The sequence below is a fragment of the Protopterus annectens genome, chromosome 1.part2 (genome assembly GCF_019279795.1).
Source record: "Protopterus annectens isolate FY-2018-M chromosome 1.part2, PAN1.0, whole genome shotgun sequence".
Classification (NCBI taxonomy): Eukaryota; Metazoa; Chordata; order Ceratodontiformes; family Protopteridae; genus Protopterus; species Protopterus annectens.
The window spans coordinates 993256425-993278305 of record NC_056727.1 but is presented as its reverse complement, the minus strand read 5'-3'; positions in this window follow the sequence as shown (position 1 = coordinate 993278305).

Here is a 21881-nt window from a genome sequence, read left to right as displayed (position 1 = left end):
ATGCTCAGTAATACATACATACTGCTGCCTTAGTGTATACTGCAGAACTGACAGTGACATGTATCTACCTGTCTTGTGTATATGAGACACACACACACTTATGAAAAACAGGATGGACAATGATTCATGGATCATCAGGTTATGGTGATGGCATGCAAACAAAAATGAATGTTACTGATATTAGCTACGGAATGTGCTCATGCATGGGCAATGTAGCCTGTCAATACCGAGCAATGCCTAATGTTCCAATGCAGGAGGGATAAAGCATGATGATTTCTGTATGTCAAGGCTGTATGTGGTTTTGTATCATTTGTAAGTGTTAGTGCTGCAGTGCAGAGCATACTGTCCAGAACAAAATGATCAATTAACCACACAGTTCACTGCATTTCACATCAGTGCATTACACATTTTCCATGTAATAAAGTAATATCATCCAGTAACAATACTTATTTTTGTTCCAAGTCACTTTCAAAAGTGCAATGCTGAGAAAAGTATTTCCACAAAGGTTGGCAATGTGTTAGTGCATGCATTATGATACTTTGATGTGTTGAAATTGGACTGTGAAGTACCAGTGTTCAGTGGTGCTCTGTGTGTTGTATTATACCTTTCCATGTTAGCTCCAAAGCTCAGTTCAAAAATGAAATGTTCTGCTTGCCTTCCTCATTTACATGATGATATACTGTGAGCAAACAGAGTTCTCTGCTGATGGAAACAGTGAAGTATTGTATTTGGTATGTTTTCTACAGAGCAGACAGGCTTAGTGGATACAATTTAAGATGTTCAAAATAGCACCCAGGAAGGAGAAACAGCAGTCCACGACCATATGTTCATAGGTTGGTACTAGGCTATCAGCCCTAGGGCCTATATAAGCCTAGCCATAACAATTCCCTGGCTATTTCTTCCCACAGTATTTACTTCCCTGGACCCATGTCTAGCAGGGCAACTGATGTAATCCCCAGGGTGAATAATAAACACATAAATGCTTAACTTAAATCACTGTGGTGATTTAAGTTAAGCATTTATGTGTTTTATATATTAAAGAAGTGTTTTTCATTATTTGGTCGTGGACTGCTGTTTCTCCTTCCTGGGTGCTATTTTGGACTTTGATCACTGGTATTTGTATTTTGGCACCTTTTCCATTTCATTTTTGGTTTTAACAATTTAAGATGTATGGCATTAAAGATATGATAGAAGTATAACTTCACAATAAGAAATAATGTGACATACATCTGGACTTGAACCCCCTTGATGTTAAGGCCAAACAGCCATCTTTAGACAAGAGATTTATGTCAACACTCCAGAGAGGAAGTTGCAGTAGTCAAAGAACTGAGTGTTGCAAAGTATTGCCTTTATTCTGCCTTTAGCATAGCATGTTTAAGCACCTTTGTGTGAGGATAAGTGGTGATGGCAACTGACCAAGTTTCTGACATAGGACTTAAACAGCCGTTCACCATCACTCAGCACTGGTGAGTGATGCAAAACTCCAAGCAAAGGCTGATGACAAAAAGAGAAGGCTTTCTTACGGGCTATTTCTAGCTATGTGTGTTGTGTGTGATTTTATTTTTTAACCAGATTAAACATGTGAAAATGGCGTTGATAGGAAAGTGGTGAATTGGGTGGGGGGCAAACAGAGGGGAAAGAATAGGTTCATATGTGTGTACTAGGCTAATGACCACAAGGGCTTTTTTAAGCCTAGCCATGAATCCCAAATCTCTGACAAGTTCTGGTACCCCTGATAAGTTTAAGCAGGGGGTTGGGAATGAAATACTTACAAGAAGGGTCCTGAGAGATGAGCCATTTGCAGGATGCCTGTGTCCATTAGAAACATAGGTGCCAAACAGGGGATGAATTTCCTGTCATTATCCAGTTGTCCAAGTTACACTTGAATTGGGTTAGGGAGGAATTCTGCTTCACATGAATGGGGAGCCTGTTCCAGAGAAGGGGTAGTCTTTGGGATACATACCTGTCTCTCCAGCAGGTCCTATTTATATCACTGGCAAGGTTTAAGAAAATAGAGGAATTTGCAGCAAGGTTTAAGGCACCAGAGTAATTTGCAAGAAGGTAGTAAGAGAGAACCACAGCTATCCACTTCCTCACAACATAAGTGTAGAAGTGTAGCCAGAATTTGTTGATTTTTGGACTGTCACCACAACAAGGGTAGGTGACAATAACAGAATAATACTGTATAGCCAATTCTACCAAATCAAGTGTGTCAATAATACACACAGGTGAAGTGCAGAGCTATGTATGTGGCAATTTTTCTTGTGGGACAGGTACCCATTTTTTTATTTTTATTTTTCTTTCAAAGAGAGAGAGGAGCATTGGGGAAGGTGCTTAGGAATGTGAGGGCTGGGTAGAAAGTCAGGTGAGGAAGCAGATGCAGACATACAGGACAAACTAGACAGACAAGGATGGTGATGGACACAAAAGGCTAGGAGACACCATGATTGGGAATAGGTAGTGTGCATTGGAGAAGCACCCATATCAAGCCTGAGAACAGTGAGAATCTAGTCCTCACTCTCTGAACTGTCATCACTGCTTCCTGTCTCAGTTTCCTGTGTCAGTGCTCAACATGACATTGTCTTTGCAATGTGATGAAGCACCTTTTCAACACAGCTGATTCAGGCACCACGGCTCCTTTCCATAATATCCTTCACCAGCTCTTTCAGCTCTTAGTGGTTGGCAAAATCACCTACACTAATACTATTCTTGGTTCATCATCTGCTGGGGCAAAGCTACCTGATGTGGATGGGCCAGTTATGGAAGGGAATGTGGAGGCAGTGCTAACACCTTGGAACCCTGAAATGCTGGGTGTTGGAGTTGCAACCTGTGGAGGGATGGCAGGCCACTCTGCAGTGGTCTGTCTGTGCTGCATGTGAGGTTAATTGGTAATTGGACAAGTTTCATTAGCCCCTCTGCTCAAATTAAGAAAAGCTAAGTTATAGGTGGGGTACCAGTAGTTTATATTGACAACACGTTTTTTTTTTTTTTAAGGTTCCAACTTTCCTGATATAATTAATTAATGCTTTTGGGCAATTTCTCTTGCTTTGTATTGGTATATTTAAGGAATATTTTGAATTATTTCTTAATTATTTTATTCAATATGACATTTTTAAATTTTCTATTATAAAAATGAAGCATGAATTTTAATTACAGTGAAAGGAAGTGAAATCACTAGACGGATGTTACTAGTTGCCAATTATTTTGTAACAGAATTTTAAATGGAATCTTATATAGAGATTTTAGTTCTGATGAAGTCTCATTGTTAGAGATTCAATATTCTAACTCTGCTTTAATAAAGGATGTAGTGGGAGTTGTTCTGGTGATTTTGTTTGGGCTCCTCTGACTGAGATACCTGGTGGTTCATGTTTTTTTCTTATCTCGGTTGATCGCAGCTTTTTTTGGACATATAAAATATTCTCCAGTACAAAAAAAGAGAGAGAGAGAGAGAGAAGGGGTGGAATGAGAGAAGAAAGAGAGAGAGAATTAGATCCATGGCATATCACATGACTGTATAATTTCAGACAACGAACAGTTATGATTATCCAGTCTGTACACCTTTGCCACATCCACGTATGATGGGAAGGTCTTACTATGTTGTACCATTAATCATTTGCACTGCTATGATATCATAAATACCACTGTTTATTACAATATTGTCATACTGCATACAATAGTTATTAGGCTTATCTTAAGATCTGATGCATAAGTACCCTGTGCTTCTCTGAGGTAATTAACCTCTCTTGCTCACCTCATGGTTCACTGCAATGCCTTCGGCAGTTGTACAAAACAGAAGAAGACAAGAAGAGACATGAAAGCATATAACAGTCTTGGCTGGATACTGTCGTCTTCTTCTTTTGGCTTTTCCTGGTTAGGGGTCGCCACAGTGGATCACCTGTCCGCTCATGACTGGCAGTAGAGTTTTACTGTGTTGAGTTGCCAGCCCAGCGCCAAACCTTCCACAGAAGGCACACACATGCACGCACTCACACCTAGGGCCAATTTAGAGTGTTCAATCCACCTACAGCATGTCTTTGGGATGTGGGAGGAAACTGGCGCACCCGGAGGAAACTCACACAACCACAGGGAGGACATGCAAACTCTGCACAGAAGACATCCCTGCCAAGGATCGAACCGGAGAACCTCTTGCTGTGAGGCAACAATGCTAACCACCGCACCATTATGGCCGCCTCTTGGCTGGATACTGTATTCTATATAATTTAAGACAAATAGGTCAGTATACTTATACAACTATGGGACGTCATCAGTCCTAAACTCATCTTCCCATCAGCTAAGAAGGTCCTTCTTGCACTCTTTCAGGTCACTATAGTGATGACAACAATTCTCTCCAGTGTGTGGGATGCCAGTTGCACTGGACACAGCCTTGGCTATGGTGTTCTAAGCCTAAATCTTATACTGAGGGCCAGTGTTTTCCCCCTGTAGTAGCCTACAGTTGTAGTGATTCACGAGGAGTGTCACAAAAATTCTGGACTCCTCTGTACCCTACCTCTGTGCTCTAAATTTAGCACTTGCACCAACCATGCATGCAAAAGTCAAGCAGCAACTCTAAAGATAAGTTGGCACTAAATTCCAATCTCACATTTGATGGGTACTGCACAAACACAGATAACCATGCCAACTGCATTTGTGTGATGGTAAGCACAAACAAGGCAGAAGGTATTCTATCAGACAGCAACAAAGGTGTGAGACATGGCACTGAGATTTACTATGTGTGATGCTGAACATATTTACACTTTTTCAGGTGGTCAGCACTGACAGGCTCAGTGGTTTGGCTTGTTATCCTTGGTGTTTTGGAGGTTAAATAGGATGTGTGGTAGATAACTTTCTGGAATTTCACACTGTAAAAAGTTAGTTGACCATTGTGGGTGTGATGCCCCTGCACAGGCCCAGTAATTAAGGAGCTTCAATCCTCACCACTAGCACCAGTGAGGGACGTACACATTGGGAGGATGACAAGTATACACACACAGTAAAGTACAATTTCCCTTAAGAGCACTCAGAGATCACAGTCAGTCTGGGGCTGGTTTCTCCCTCTTTCTCCAGATCCCCCAATAATACTCCGCACTGGCATAGAAATAAGGTTAAGATCTCAGATGAGGGGTCAAGCAAAGATCTCCAGCACCATATTTGTCCAACCAGTGCTTCGTGTCCCTGCCCAAGTAGCTGATACACACACACACACACACACACACACACACACACACACACACACACACACACACACACACACACACACACTTTGAGATTTAATTTATATACAAACACACACCTGGGGAAGGCTGGCACAGGTTTACTAGCTATGCCCCCTTCTGCCCAGACTATAAGGTAGTTATCACTGCCACCAACCCCTACTTATCAGCTACTATAAAGGCCATTACAAAGGGTGACCAATCCTACTGTGTAATGTTACTATTATCCAAATGGTAAGTGTGACCAAGACCAACACTATTTAGGAGTGGCCTGTACAGTGTCACCAAATACATATGCAAGTACTCCGAGAGCTTAAATATGTCTCACAAATATCAACCACAAAGATAGGTTTAAATATATTTAATAATAAATAATAAAAGAACAAGACAGTACTGAAACAACACAGTAACTACAGAGTTCTGAATCACAGGAAATATTTTAAAACAGCATTGCAGGACAGTCTCCAATGAATACAGAAATCATCTAAACTAATCTTTATTTTATTCCTATCTATATCTAAAAGATAATATGCCCTAAATAACTTACAGAGCAAGGCAAATGCAGAAGTGCTGAATGGATGTTTCTAGGTTCAAGACAAGATACAAAATACCTAGTCTCTCTATCTGAGAGAGTTCTTAAGTTAATATCACATATTACTGCTGGGTTAGCCTGGATGACATCACTCATTGTCACCTGCCTTCAGTTCCCAGGCTAACAGAAACTAAGAATGTTATCATTTCTGTGTGAGCACTACATATCACTCAAATGTGCAGCTGCTATGAAGCAATAAAACACTTTACATATTAAATCTAGTAATTAAAATGACTTTCAAGACAATAAAAAACTTTCTAGTTATAGACATTGTGTCTGCTTACTGAGAGATAACACAATTGTAAAACACTTTAGTTTTCAACTTATATTCTTGAAGTTTTGCAGTTAACTCTGTATGTTCCAGCTTCTACTATTAAAACATACATTTGCACAGGTATATAATAGTTTATATATATTTCTGTTTTTTTCCAGTAGGTTACACTGTAGTTATATTCTTGAAGCTCAGTACATTAACATACAGTTCAACACACACTTCTGCACCAGTAGTTTAATATACACATAACATGTAGTTCTCTTACATTTGTAAGACAAACATATGAATCATATTAATATTTACAAATGACACACGACTATCCACAAAATTCCAGATAGCTGGGCTGGCAGTGTCACAAGACTAAAGAAAAGATAATACACAAACTAAAAATATGGAAGCTCTTGTTTTTTGGATATGGGTTGTAAGATGCAAGCACTGAAAATGTTTTTAGTCTCTTTAGTTATTTTATATATATAGGTCAAACACAGTTTTATGAACTGAAGGAGACGAAGTGGGCAATACGTAAAGAGTTGAAGGAATTTATCTGATAGGGGAGAGGGCAACAGTTAAGTGGGTTAAGCTGATCCTTCCAAAAGAACAAAGTGGCTGAGGACTACCTGAACTGAGCTACACAGTTAAGGCCCATATACATAACACAACCAGAAGGTTATAATTTAAAATGGAAAGAGATGATGATGAAGTGGGGGGGGGGTTCAAGAAATAGGGAGACAGAGATTTTGTATGCAGATCATCAAGGAGAATAATAACCATACAGAATATTATATTCATAAAATAGCAGAAAATATTCTAAGAACTATGCCAACACAATAATGGAGAAAGGAGATTCTGCCAACAGGGATGACAGCAAGTAGGGATACAGAAAATAGACAAGATGGGGAAGGAATTTACTGGAGAAAACTGACAAAGGAACCAAGATATTGGAAGGAAATAACTAAAGCAGGAAATGTAATAGACTGGGATGAAGTTAAGATGATATATGGATTGCAGGCTAGAGACTGTCTTCCCTATCATGGATTGATTTCAGACTATAACAAAGAGAACGAGATAGGGGAGTCTTAAATGAAAGATCTTCTCTGAAAGAGTTTTTAGTTGAATCTAGAACAGAAGCTGCTGTTAAAAAAGGATACTTAGTACGAAATACAAAATATTGCATAATAAGTATAAGAATCAGTGAATGGGGATTAGAATAGACTGAGAAGAGAGAGACTGAAAAAACAATTCACAAAAGAACAATGGGAGGACATTGTATGGCTCCCAAGTATGTAACAAAGTCCAGAAGGTTTAGGTTCTTTGCTTGGAAGTGTTTGCATCACTATTTTGCACCCCAGGCAGACTTCAAAGAATATGTCCTCAGGTGGATAATAATTTTGGAGATGTGATGGGGAAGAAAAGGGGAAGGAGCAAATTACATAGAAATAAATGGAAATTTTGAGAACAATTCATGAAGAATAATGTTCAGGAGGAAGAGGAGTGAAGTTTAAAGGAATGCCAGGATTCAGCAAGTTATGTAATGTTGGACTGATTATAGTTATAAAGAAAAGATGTGTGACGTATAATGTATGTAAATGGAAACTTTGTTAATATGGTTTGTTTTCTTTCCTGATAATGTATGTTCACATGTGTCTTAAGTGATAATTTAATAAAAGTGTTTAAAAAATGCATTAGGCTGTTAGATCATCTGCAAAGATATAACCTTAAATGCAAAACTAAGTGCAAAACCATAAACTTCAATAGCAGCCGTACGCAAAACTGAGTATGTGTGTGTGTTTCCATTATCTTAATGGATGTTTTTGCAATAGTAGTGCCCATGCATCATAGGTGTGTAATAGGCTAATGGCCCTGGGGCCTTTACAAGCCAAGCCATAGGATTACCCTGGCATAGTGCCACCTGATCTTAGTTCCCAGTGCCCTTGTCGAGTAGAGCCACTGGAGTTATCCCCAGGGTAAATTTTCTGTTTCCCATCCACTCATCAAGATTTCTCTTGAAGAGGGTCAGCGAGGTGCTCTGCTTGACATGTATGAGAAGTCTGTTCCATAGCATGGGCAGTCTCTAGGTTATGAACCTGTCCCTTCAGCATGTTGTGTTAATTGTGGTAATGAGGTTGAGGTCTCTGGAGCATGTGGTGTGGAGGGATTGGGATTTCTTTAGATGTAGGATTTCTAACAGAGCTGGGTCAGACATGGCTTTGTAAGTCAAGCAGAGATCGTCTCTAAGTAGGTGATATGAGACAGAATAGTTGGACTTTTTTGAGTCTGTCCATATAGGACAAGTGTTTAAGGCCCAGGATTCTCTTTGTGAAGTACGTTTGTGGCCTCTCCAGTTGTTGCAGGTGTCTAGTGAGGTACATGCCAAATGGAGTATTGTACTTGATGGTTGGCCTAATGAGGGAAGAGTAGAGGGAGACAATGACCTCTTTTTTCCAGGATGCAAAACCATTAGTAATGAGATGTACATAGAAGGACTTTCTGACCACAATGGCAATGTGGTGATCAAAAGAGAGGTTGCTGTCAACCTGTGTTCCCAGATCTCTTATAACGCATTCTGTGTTTAGTGGACTACCATCAGTATGGTAATTCATGGTAACTGGGTTTTTCCCAAAGGGGATGATGACACATTTTTTGGCATTGAGCTTAAGGGCATGGTTCTGACACCAGTCATTGGTCCCAGTGAGGCCATTCTGTGGGATGTCAACATCACTTGGGGAGTTAATAACAGCTCCTAACTTGCAATCATCTGCGAACTTTGTCAGACAGAGTCCCTTTGTGTTGACCTGGACTTCAGAGAAGTAGATACCAAACAGGAGAGGACCCAGGACTGAACCCTGTGGGACTCCACTCATGACTAGTCAGTAGTTTGACTTGGAGTCAGCTACTTTCACACTGTGGGTTCTATCTGTGAGCCAGTTTGCAACCTACCTAGTGATATAGGGATTGATACCAAGTTTAGTGAGTTTTTCTATGCTTCCTGAGTGGGGAATCAAAAGCCTTGGGCAGATCAAGGTAGGCTGTATGAACCACCTTGCCTTCATCCACAGCTTTGGTGACTGACTCAATGAAGTCAACCAAGTTGAGCAGGCATGATCTACCCTTCACAAAACCAAACTGTGTGGTATCCAGAGTTTGGAGATTCCCTATATCCTTGTTTATTAGGTCCATGATGATGTGTTCCATAGCTTTGCATATCAGACTCATCAAGCTAATGGGGCGATAGTTCCCAGGGTTTGTAGTTGCTCCTCTTTTGTGGAGAGAGATGGCTGTAGCAGTGCGCCATTCGGTAGGGACAAAGCCTGAGGTGAGGTTGTGACTGAACAGGGCACACAGGTGAGGTGTCAGTTCACTCTGTAGTTCATATACAACACAACCAGGGATATTTTCAGGTCCCATAGAAGCTGTATTCTTGGCCTTGGACAGTGCTGTTTTAACCTGTGCAGCAGTAATACTGGGTGCCTGGTAATCTACTGGTATTGTGATTGGTCCTTTCGGGGGGTAAAGTTGGCACTGAATCTGTCAGCCAGTATACCAGCAATATCTGTTGGCTCAGTATAGGAGGTACCATTGTGCAGTAGCTCAGAGCAAATCTGGGTATTGCTGTGTAGATTCTTTACATAACTATAGAATGCCTTGTGGTTGTCTTTACTATCTGCTGCAATTCTGTTTTCATAGCTGGCTTTAGAGGATTTGATGAGGGATCTCAACTTTTTGTTGAGACTGATAAGGGACTTCACTTTATTCCACATCAGTTTCCTCCTTCTGTTGTAGAGTTTGTTTATGGCAGGGGACCACCTGATTGGCTTCCTTTTTTTGGAGGAGAGTGTCTTGGTTCTATTGGGTATGGCGAGATCCATGCATTTGTGTACATGTTTGTACAGTGCACTGGTGTATGATTTTGTGGTCACGCAACTATTCTCCATTTGCATGGGTGCCATGAAGTTAGCCACCTCTGTTTTTAGGAGCCCAAAGTTAGCTTTGGAGAAGTTTTTCATGGTGGTTACCTTTGTGGGGGGGGGGGTGGATTTCCAAGGTGATTAGTTTGTGGTCAGATCTAACCAGGGAGGAGCTGACTATTGGTGTAGAGCAACGGTCGCCCATGTTAGTAATGACCAGGTCAAGGATGTTGCTACTTCTAGTGGGGGTAAGAACGACCTGGTCCAGGGCATTGGAATTAATGAACTCCAGGAAATGCTGGGCAAGTATATTGGTATGCGAGTAGTTTACCCAGTTAATGGAGGGGTAGTTGAAGTTGCCTAGTAAGAGAGTGTTAGGGTGGACCCTAATATTCTCCAAGGTGCTTAGGAACATGGATTGCGAGTCTTGGGACATGGTTGGGGACCTATAGTAAGCTACAACCTGAACAGACCCTGAATTAGCAGCCTGTTTGTTATTCTGATTCATTACATCCTACGGTATACTCTTTGCCACCATAAGAATACATCAGAGAAGCAAAGTGTTTTCTGCCATCCTGCATTCCTGTATGCCTCCCCATGCACTTATAATGGAAGCATCATGATTTGATGTGTTTTCTCATTGCTTCTACGTTTTTCCTCTCTGATGTATTCCTATGGGACAAAGAGTATACTGTAGCATGCAATTTACTTTGCACATATAAGGAAGAACAAGAACTTTTTTTTTACTTACAGTTGCATCTTCATTCTCCTCATTGACATTCTAGACATTAATGACAAACTGGGATATATGCTTCAGAGTCCTCCAATGAATGTAATACATTCAGAGAATTTATGGTCTTTTTTTAGCCACTTCTTGAAGAAGCACAGCTCTCATGTCTAAACTGCACAACTATGCCATTTATTTCTGAATTTTACATTATTGCTGGTCTTCTTCCTCATCATCTTAACTGCTCAACACTGGTTCATTTTTTTCACTCATTCTCAGGTTCCATGGAAATGGTTTGACAGGCAAGTTCTTTTTATGGGCTTTGTTACTGTCAGACTAATGAGAAGCAAAGTTCCCTTTAGCTTGCTGACTCACTTTCTCCTGGGTAAACTTTTTTATTTCTTCCTTAATCTGTTTTGCATCTAAAAATGTCTTTGATCCTCCAGAAAAAATATATTCTTAAGACATCTGGATATAGCAACTTGAATCTCACAACTGTATCTTCTCATCCCCTGATAGTAGAGATAAACTCACTCCTCTTCTGTCTGGTGTACAGTGAATACTCATTTTTCATAAACACTGTGGTGTCCCCATTTTTTATTGCTTTCCATTCTACCACAATTTTTTTTTCAGGAGCAGCTTCCTCTGCTGGTATGATTGCAGATTAACTAATATAGGTCTTGGCTTCTTTCTCATGGCAAGATTTGCAGCATGCACACAGTGTGCCATATCAATTAACAAATCCTGCCAAGAAATACCAACCCAGTTCCTTTTTTACCTTTTTTTTAATTAATGCAATTTAATCCTTACAGTTTTTCTAGTATAGCAGAAAATCTCTGTGTGCTATGTATTCTAACTCTATTTTTTTTAACATTTCTTCTTCAGAAACCTTATATTCTACCAATATTTCCTTCATTTCAGCTTCTGATTTCTGCATATTTATTAGTTCATCTGAATAGCTACTTACAGTTTTTCTATCTTCCAATCTTTTGTAATTGTGACATAATATGTTCCTCTAGTGTTTCGCTTATTTTAAATATCCCTGAATGCTCTTCATTTATTTTTCCTCTAAGTTACTGGAATCTATCTCCAGTACCTGTTTTTTGCTATATAGATGCAGGGCTCTTCTCCACCAGAGTTTTTCTTCACCTTTTCTAGTTTATTTTCTTTTACTTTCTCTGGATTTCTTCTTTGTTGACATCCAGATTGTGTAGTGGCTAACCAGTAACTGAATTTTACCCAGTTTGTTCGTTTTTACTGGCTTTGTACATCATTTTTTATTTTCACACTGGGAGAGCTCTAGTCAATCTGCTTTTTAGAGTGCATCTATCTTTACCACAGCTTTATTCTAACCCACTTCTGAGATCTATAATTTTAATAAACTAGAGATGCTTTATTATAGGACTGCAGGCTTTGGAAAACAACCTTGCAAATCTCTAAGGATGGCTTTGCAAATTTGCTATTCCTATACTGTTAAATCTGAACTGACTCTATCCTCTGGTGAACTCCAAAATCTAGCTTGCAAAGTGGCTGTACCCTAAGTCAGACATAATTTAGTAGGTGAAGCCACAGACCAGGTTTGCTCAGCAAAAGTAGGTTAAAGTATCTAAATGAAACAAATAACTGTGCTCCATAATGCAAGTTACCTATAGTCAGCAAAACTACACTAAAATGTAGGGCCAAATAAAGCTATACATTGTACCATTTACTTTTTTGTACAAAGCATTAGTGCAGTTCTAAATGACTGTACAGAAGAGAAATCAGACATATGGAACTTACTGGTCAGTATGATTTGTTTGGATATCCATTTCCTATGGGTCAGAAAAAGTTACCCTTCCTGCAATCTGTATTATCAGCAACATTGTTTCTTTTACCCATTCCCTGGACCATCTTCAAGCATGTAACGTGCCTCCCTAGCTCTTCACATTTACATGTTTCAACTATAAAAATTTTTAAAAATGTATTTTCCTCTCATGCTTCTTTGTCCTGAAACTGATTGCCCATTTTTACATGGATGACTGTAACACATTACACCCAACAGCCAATCACTTTGCCAAGTCAGAATGTTTGTGTGTTAGTTACATCTATTGCACATCCTAATTCCGTGGTAAGCTAGTAATCAGAATTTATATTTCAGTCTTGCAGGCTGAGTGGCATAATAGTATGACGCGAGCAGAATTTCTTTTCTACTTCCTCAATAAAACAAATATTATTCCTATAACTGTAGTTGTCTTCAGGAGGTCTCATGCACCCTATATTCCATAATGCACCTTTATCATAGCTACTGATATTAATACAAGGCTACTATACAAGTCTGTCAGACTGTTACAAATTAATTTACGCTATCTATTCAAACAGTGCTCTATTTTGAAAATTCATGATCATTGCTATTGCTTTTCTACTTTCCCAAGAAAATTTGGTAAAATACTGAAATTTCGACCATACTAGCTCTGCCAAGGTAATGTAACTCACTGAATTTTGCATTTCAGACTAGACCTCTCTTTCAATAAAAATGTAATTTATTCTTCTATTTACTGTGTATACTTCTGCCAGTTTGTTAGGTTTAGTGTCCTGTAATTCAAATATAATTCTATTCTGATTATATAAATACACAGTAGTTGTAATAGAAGCATAGAGGTGAACAGAATGTATAGTAACAGTCATTTGTATAACTCTCACAGTTTCAATGAATGAAAGTGGAATTTCATTATTTTAAACTGTAAGCTAGTAGAATCCATCCTCCCAGGCTTATGTGTCACATCTGACTCTGTAGTGATCCTGTGAAGAACTGACGCTGATTGTTTTTACTAGGCATGTAGGGAACAGAAGTAGATTGCCAGACATCTCTTCCATGTCTCACACACACACAGCGACTAGTAAGATCTGCCAAGCCACCTACTGCATGTCAGATGTGGGAGGAAGCCAGAGTGCATGGAGATAGCCCAAGTGAACACAGACAGGACATTTCAGACTCTGCTCAGAAGGTATCCCAGGTTGATAAAACCCAAATCATTCTGGTCCCATCACCATATTGTACACATTTAAGAATAAGCCTGGTGCATGATCTTATGGCTCAAACTTCTGGGTGTTAATGTGTATTGGACATGTCTGCCACATTACAACCATTTTGTATATGGCCACATCTACTGCATCTTTAAAATAAAATAAAGACATACAATATGCTGTTACTTGACCATTCCTTTAGATACATAACTGTATATTTATTTTGTTCTGAAATAAATCCATATTAGTAAAGACTTAATATAAATTGTTAAAAACTGATTTAATAAACAGCAGAATAATAACACTAGTAACTGATAAAATATTATTCACTGTTATTACACAATTTGAATCTCTTATGGTAATAAAATATGTAGACAATGTATATAATGGCCAGGATTTATAAACAGTTTTCAGATCATTGTAGCCAATTTTGTCTGATGAATGGCCACATCCTGTGTGGGTGTGATTCAGAGGCACACTGAGTGTGAATGTGGAAAGCCAAGAAATCAGGTGGACTACGAAACATGCAAATGGTAGTATAATGATCTGGAAATGACCAACATTATTAATGTAAGGGCAATGGTGGATGCAAATGATGGTAAAAGTAATATATTGGTGTAACTAGAAGTGTGTGCATTCCACATGGAGAGACACTACCACCATGGTTGTTAACTGCAGCAAAATCATGGAGTTGTCAGAGACAGACAGCTGCTAAATGTATGGATAGCAGCCACATTAGCCAATTTGTACAAGTATGAAGCTGTTGTCACTGCCAGTGGTCTTAGATGTGCATGTTGTCACCCTTGCCCATGCTCAGTCATCCTTCCACACTTAGCATTCCATGTCCCCCATGACACAGAGATAGTGAACCAGTGTGGAAAGAGGCACCATGCAGGAACTGGTGGAGATGTGTTGCCTCATATGCAGGCCCATGGGATGCATGAAGTATCTATCCCTGTAAACACCACGGTATGTGTGGGTTTGGAAATACCAGCTAGAAGGACCTTTCAGTGATCGATGGAGTTAGAGTGAGTGTATCTCAGGTATCTGTCTCAAGGACACTCCATCAGTTCCTCGATGCCATACTGTAGCACAAGGGGGGATCAAATGCATTTCTTCATATATTACAGAACAGACAGGTAACACCATGTGGACATTTTATCATACATCCCAGTTCCCTGAGATGTTAGAGACCCTACACTGTGCCCAAATTACAATAGGAGCCCCATCTGTTTAGCAGGGACAACAGTATATTGATCATAAGGAAGTCCACTCCATTAACTGCCCGATAGTCTCCAGTGTATATGATATAATATAAAACATGTTAGCAGACCACCTGGATAGTGCCCATGGCTCCCATATTCTGCAATCATGCAACTTATACCAACAGTTTATGATTGTGATTTTCTACAGGGCCACTTTATTGGTAATGCTGAATATACCCTGGAACCTTGGCTAATGACACTAAACAGAAAACCACTGACCATGACAGAGAATGCCAGAGATAATGCCCCGTCACAAACCTGAGCTATATGCGAATGTGTGCTCAGCCTGCTAATGGTCTTCTTCTTCTGTCTGGATGTATCTGGTGATGCACTGCAGTTTGATCCCAAAACAGATGTACAGTCTTTGCAGTGTGTGCAGTGCCACACATCATGTTGCTATTCAAAAAATTAAAACATGGCAGAAACATTCATAAGGTGAAGGTCCCAGACAGCAGCAGAGAAGGTGCCTGATGAGCAGTCTGTGGAGGAGCTGGCTACAGAGGAGGAGCCTGTTAAGGAGGAGGTGCCTGATGAGGAGCTGGCTGCAGAGAATGAGCCTGTTAAGGAGGAGGTGCCTGATGAGGAGTCTATGCAGGAGCTAGCTGCTGAGGAGGAGCCCATGAAGGAGGAGGTGACTTGATAAGGAGCCTGTGGTGGAGCTGGCTGCAGAGATGGAGCCTGTTAAGGAGGAGGTGCCTGATGAGGAGTCTGTGCAAGAGCTGGCTGCTGAGGAGGAGCCTGTGAAAGAGCAGGTGACTGATGATGAGCCTGTAGAGGAGGAGGCTGCAGGAGGTAACTATGCCACACAGAGGTGGGTGCAGTATACCATGACACTGGCGAAGATGCAGCATCTGGTTCATAACTATGGGCCACTTTACAAGATTTTTCACTACCATGTTGGTACACACCCCGACTGTGGAGGTGGCACAGGCCTACTGCAGGACACAACTGACTATCAACTTGTCTGTAAGTTACATACACCCCTCCTATGTTATTCACTGTATCTAGGCCAATAGCATTATCACCCCTTATAAGACATAAGGGAGTATGTGTGTGTTCTCCAGAGATAGACATGGCTTACAACAGGACATCCCACAAGATGTGGATTCAATCACGTCTGACTGTACACAGATGTAGCATAGGCCTAACAGTGGACACCTTAGCAGAGAAGTAGGAAATCAATGAGCCAAACCGCTGCACAGGCCATGAGATACACATCTCCGAGACTGATTCCTGACTGAGGCGAGTTAAGGGATGCTCACTGAAGAACCCAGTGAATCGATACCCTACAAATAAGATGACTCACTGATACTGTAAGCTTCCCATCCCTAGCTGTGAATTACTACTGCAGGTGCTTCCCCCACATTTGCAGTACATGGGGGGGGGGATTTTTAAGGGTGTGTGGAAACAGGGAAACAATACAACCCTAAGTGAATGTTGAATACAAGTCTTCTTTAAGCTTGTATCTGGACTGTGCTACCTGTCCCCTCCTCCCCAAAAAACACAACCCAAAGTAGAGCACTCACAGTGGTTTTAGCACTAATTCCAACATCAAGACAAAAAGTATGTCTAAGACTCCCACAATATAATACACACTTGATGTAGGGATCCCTATCCCCATACAGGATACCACAGCATTACTCTGACAGTTGTGAGTTTAATTATCAACTTGCGGAACACCTCCTACCACTTGCATATCAGCCTTAATTGGGTGGATGGGACATACAAGATGGCTACAGGCTAAACAACAGGTTGATTGGAGCTCTCCCAGACTGAAAATAGAGAAATTGTTTAAAAACTAATAAAATTTTTCAGTTTGGGTAGAATTCAGTTACCAGCTAGTAATTATGCTGTCTGAGTCCGAAAGTTGGAGAAAGTAAGCAAAAATCGACCAGAAAAAAAGAACAAAAATTCTGGCAACAAAGAACTCAGAAGCGTTTAAAATACAGTAAGTGGTATACTAGAGGAATATATAAGATCCACTGACAAAATGCTGGAAAAATGCAAGAAGCTTTAAGTAGCTATGTAGATAAGCTGATAAAACTGTAGAAATCAGAGATGACAAAAGGAAAGATTGTCTGAATGTGAGGCTTGTCAAAAAGTGCTGTTTCAAAAAATAGCAGAGTTAGAAGACATAGTGTTCAGAGAAAACTGAATCCTTTTTCTGTACCAGAAAAACTGGAAGGAATAGACTGAATTCATTTTACAAAAAGTAAAGATCTTTATCTTTATTGCCCTTTTGCCAGTGTCCATATTTCCAAAGTTTAACTTTTTGATGCTTAGCCAATAGACCATCTGGTTCAATATAACAACCTCAGCCTCTCAGTCAGCTTGGATTACAGGCACACACCACAATGCCCAGCAAATGGACTTGTGTTCCACGGCAGGGTTTGTTAACGGAGATAGCACATTGTGTTTATGATCTAAATCTGGTCATCAGAAAGCAGATGAGACCTATATTAGTAAAGATGCAATCATACCAACAGAAAGAGCTGTTCTTAACAAAAGTGAGGAAGAAGAGAAAAGTATTAAAAGCTGGGGGCAGCACAGTTCTTGTGGAAAATGATCGTTTACTATACAATAGGCAAAAAAGAAGCAAGTTTAAATTGGAAATCATGAGATGTTGAGAGGCAAGTGTGAGATTTAAGATCCTATAGCCAGATAAAAACTAAAATTGGAAACTCAGGGACACCAAAAAAATACATTTTAAGTGTTTTCATTCCTTTATTCACAAGAACTTTCTCAGAAAATCACCATAAAACATCAAATCCATTTAAATAACTACCTAGTACCCATATAATTATCCAATTAAGCAATAAGATTATTCCACTCCATAAAAATATATGAATAAACATGTCAAATCTGTTTAAAAGTACTTACACTATACTTAACTTAGAACAAAAAAAATTTAAAAATATATCAAATACATGACCATTTTATCTAAAAATGCTTAAACTTAAGGTAACATTTTATTGAAATGTTATCATTGATACCAGGAATGATATCTGCTCTTAAAAGATCTGCCATTTAATTTCTAAAAATTCTAAATAAGAATTAAAAGCCCCCCACAAACATTTGATTGTTAACTTTTTCCACAACCATAAATTGAAACTTCCTAAAATCTGAACATGTCTGTGAATGTCTAGCTAGTGCATTTGTGCTATGCTTTTCTTAGTAGGAAAAAACATACTGTTTAATTCTATCAGTTAATCTACATTTAGTTTTGCTTATATAAAATGTTTACAAGTGGAACACACTGCAGCATAAACCAGACCTTCACTCTGACAGGTGAATCTATTTTTGGTAATATATAAATAACGATTGTGTTCAAAATAAAAACTACTCGCTGTCAAAATAAACATATATTGTGAACAACCATGACAAGGGAATGTTCCTATTTTCTTATTTTTACAGAACATGATGGAAGCCTAGAAGAGCTTTGTAATAATTGGTTTAAATTTTGAGTTTTCTTATAAATGAACATAGGTCTGTCCCCTATAATATTAACAAGCTCTTGATTTCCAATCAAAAGTTTCCAATTATTACTAATAGTGTCATGTATACTTGTTCCTTCCACACTTAGAGGTATAGGGAAAAAACAACTAAATTCTTTGCTACCTTCACTTTCTCCTACCATCTCTGATTTTTTAGGACAAAACCCTGCCTCCAAAATTGGGGGAAAAGCTCTCATGCTTTTGTTCTTCTATATTACTGGACTTTATATAAAGCTTCTCTAAAGGATATCCTCTTTCCCTCTTTCATGAAATAATCTTATTAATTTACTTCTTTGAAAAAAGTTTCATCATCGCTAATTAATCAACTTAATCTAATTATTTGTCCTCAAAATACATCGAGTTTCATAAATAATGGATGAAAACTATCACAATATAAATAATTATTAATAAACATGCCCTTTCTAAAACACTGTTGGAAAACTTTTTAATACATTCTACATCTAAAAATTGAACAGAAGTCCCCATATTACTAATAACAAACTTTAACCATGCCACACTATTGTTAACCTGCTCTAAAATCTCAAAACTTAAACTTTATCACCTGCCCAGGTAAAAAAACAAATCATCAATGTATCTTCTGTAGAAACAAACATTTTTGAAAAGTGAAATTTTTTTCTTAAGACTGAATTCATTTTACAAAAGTAAAGATCTTTATCTTTATTGCCCTTTTGCCATTGTCCATATTTCCAAAGTTTAACTTTTTGATGCTTAGCCTAATACACCATCTGGTTTGATATAGCAACCTCGGCCTCTCAGTCAGCTTGGATTACAGACACATACCACAATGCCCAGCAAATGGACTTGTGTACTATGACAGGATTTGTTAACTGAGATAGCACATTGTGTTTATGATTCAAATCTGGTCATCAGAAAGCAGATGAGACATATATTAGTAAAGATGCAATCATACCAACAGAAAGAGCTGTTCTTGACAAAAATGGGGCAGAAGAGAAAAGTATTAAAAGATGGGGCCACCACAGTTCTTGTGGAAAATGATTGTTCACTATACAATATGCAGAAGAGAAGGAAGTTTATATTGGCAATCATGGGATGTTGACAGGCAAGTGTCAGATTTAAGATCCTATAGCCAGATGCCTTCAGAATATTTTTACATTTGCAGATGTGGAACAGGCTATGGAGGAAATAAAAAAAATTTACTCAACAACAAGTAAGACGGCAAGCCAAAGTTGACACTGCTTCTCAATCTTCTGACAATAAGAAAGCCTGTAGAGAGACATTGCTAGGGAAACTTTTTCTATTACATCAAAGGAAAATGCTTGAGTGACAGAAAATATCTCAATAGCTGACCTGATGAATCAGGAGTACCTTGGACTACAACCAGATATCAAGATAATCAGAATCAAGACCAGCAACAATATGAATGTAATAAATAAGTGGGAAAACAGTAAAGTATCAATCCCATTGTATACAATTTAGATATGGGAATTGAGGATATGTAAGAAGAAGTGGCAGGAAAAGGCTGGACATTTGTTGACTGTGTTAAGCTAGTGGGATAACTGCCAAGTATAAACTTGATTTTATGTCATTAATGTTAAGAAGGACACTGAATGGATTGAAAATGTAGTTTTAAGTAAAAAACATTTTTCTTATTAATATCTGTATAAAGGGTTCATATGTGTTTACTACATTAATGACTGCCAGAGCCTTTTTAAGCATAGCCATGCATCCCAAACCTCTGACAAGTTCTGATACCCTTGATGAGTGTAAGCAAGGGCCTAAGAGATGAAATGTTTACAAGAGAGGGCCTGGGAGATTAACCATTTACAGGTTGTTTGTGTCCATTAGAGACATAGGTGCCAAAAACAGGGATGAATTTCCTGTTCCCCATCCAATTCTCAAAGTTGCACTTGAAATGGGTTGGGGAGACTGTTTCAGAGATGAGGTAGTCTCTGGGATATATACCTGCATCCTTAGGACGTCTTATTTATATCACAGGCAACGTTTAAGTCTTTAGAATGGGTAATTCTGGTGCTGTTTGTTTTGCAGATATGTAGGATTTCCATCAGAGAGGGGTCTGACAATGCCCTGTATGCCAGGCATAAATTTCCCATCAAAAGCTTGAAGGAGACAGACTATAGGGATAGGGTCTTCAGGCAGTCCGCTTAGGACATTTTACTTACACCCTGCATTCTTTTAGTGAGGAGCCTCTGTGGATGTTCCAATTGTTGGATATTCCTGGTTAGGTACATACCAAAGGGGGCATTGCACTCAATGATAGGTCTGGTGAATGACGAACACAATGGAATGATGACTTCCTTGGACTTAGATGCCATACCTTTGTCTGTAACTTAAGCAGAATAGAATGATTTCCTCACTACTGTAGTCACATGATGGTCAAAGGCTAGATTACTGTCTATTTGTGTCCCTAATTCCCTGACCAATAGGTCAACTATAAGGGGTGTGTTGTCAATATGATAGTGACCAGAGGTGGATTATTTCTTGAAGGATACTATTATGCATTTCTTGGAATTTTGTTTTAGTCCATGGCTCTGACACCAGTTGTTTGTCTATGTCAGCCCTTCCTGGAAAACATTTGTGTCAGTGTGGGATTCAATGACAGCTCCTAATTTGCAGTCATCTGCAAATTTAGTCAGCCAGAGACCACCGACATTGGCCTTGACTTCAGAGAAGTAAATGCCAAAAAGGATCTCTGAGGGACACCACTTGTGACTGGCCTCTTTGTAGAGATGGACTCCCCAATTCTAACTTCCAGTGTTCTGTCTGTGAGCCAGTTAGCTATCCACAGGGTGACATACAGGTTTATACCTAACCTCTTGAGTTTGCCAGCAATGCCTGAGTGGGGTATTTTGTCAAATGCCTTAGCCATGTCAAGGTAGGCAGTGTGAATCATTTTGCTCTCATCCATTACTTTGGTGACCTTCTCAAAGAAGTCCATCAGATTGAGTAGGCATGACCTGCCCTTGACGGAACCAAACTGGGTTCGGTCTGGTGTCTTGAGGTTTACTATACCACTATTGATCATTTCCATGATAATTCTTTCCATGGCTTTACATATAAGACTACTGAATAGTTTCCAGGGTCTGTAGATGGCCCATGTTTGTGCAGAGGGATAACTGTTGCTGTTTTCGATTCATGAGGCATGAAGCCTGGTTGGAGGCTAGAGTTAAACAGCAATTCCAGAGGGCCTGATAGGTCATATTTCATGCTATTTAGAAGGCATCCTGGGATATTGTCTGGGCCCATTTATGCAGTATTTTTGGCCTTAGACAGAGCATTAGAAACCTGTTCCCTAGTAATAGCAGGGGAGTGATATTTGATGATATTTCCTTAGGGAAAGTTGAGGGGGAGAGAGGGGTAAAGTTGAAGCAATATTTACGGCCAGTTGGTTTACTATATCTTCTGGCTCAG